At 39.0% G+C, this 988-nt stretch overlaps 1 non-coding gene across 1 annotated transcript; it reads left to right on the forward strand.

The window, feature by feature from the left end:
- The first annotated feature begins 227 nt into the window (after nucleotides 1-227).
- Nucleotides 228-349, forward strand: LOC150010612 (small nucleolar RNA SNORA26). Its single transcript, XR_016511592.1, has one exon. It is a non-coding gene; the product is annotated as a small nucleolar RNA SNORA26 (small nucleolar RNA).
- Nucleotides 350-988: the final 639 nt, after the last annotated feature.

Genomic DNA, 988 nt, shown 5'->3' on the forward strand with positions numbered 1-988 from the left:
CAGGAATCCCGTTTCGTCCCCTTTTTCTCCGCTATCCTCACTAAACAGGTTGTTCCCAGATGGATTTTCTCTAATCCAGCAGTGCCTTGGCTCAACTCCCGCCAATGTCCAGCTGCTCACTGAGATGTTCTGTCTGCAATTAGACCAAACTGCAGACGGGTCTCCGGAGCCTAAAACTGCAACCTCTCCTCACTCCTCCGCCATCTTACCTCTCTTCGCCCTTTCTTGTGCCCTTTTAAGGTTGGTGCAGTGCCTTAGGAGGCTAACACAGAAGGGTAAAGTAAGTCTCCATAAAACCCAGAGAAGAGATGGTAAAACTCCTCTTTGGATCCTGTCTGGAGTCACAGCTGAAAAAAGAAAAAAAAAAAAGAAATATCTTTCTGTCCTTCTTTATGAACATGTTTGTAGGGCTTAGCAGTTTCAAAAAAAAAATTAGAGATGAAAAGTAACTTTTAGGGGAAAAAAAAAATACCAGTATACCAGTAGCAATCACAACATTAAATCAAAATGGTCTATTTTTGGTAGTTAACTCATATTTAAATAATCACTTAATGGGAACTTCTGTTTGAAATATAGCCTGAATACTTTTTCTTTTTTTGGTTAAACTGTGCTTTGAGGCATTACCTATTTAATAAATTTAAGTTACGGGGCATTAGCTGAGGCCCAGAGTTATCCAGATTTGACACTCTCAGTAGCCATATTATTGTCCTGTGCCGTTATTACTCCACAGCGCAATGAAACGGGATATTAAGCTTGTGGAGACATAGGGAGACTACAGCATATGAATCAGATTACAATTCACCCTGTTAAAACAGATCACATTTAGATAAATGCACCCCTTTATTTACCATTGTATTCAATTATAATGGAAGCTACATTTAAAATGAAAAGGTTCTAAATAGTTCAGGGTTATGAAGAAGAAACTTATATCCTTTGGACACGACTCAGGTAACTCCAGACCATGAAATGACAGTAGAGAGATTGGGAT

Source organism: Furipterus horrens, unplaced genomic scaffold (assembly GCF_987537825.1).
Source record: "Furipterus horrens unplaced genomic scaffold, mFurHor1.1.pri manual_scaffold_5, whole genome shotgun sequence".
NCBI lineage: Eukaryota > Metazoa > Chordata > Mammalia > Chiroptera > Furipteridae > Furipterus > Furipterus horrens.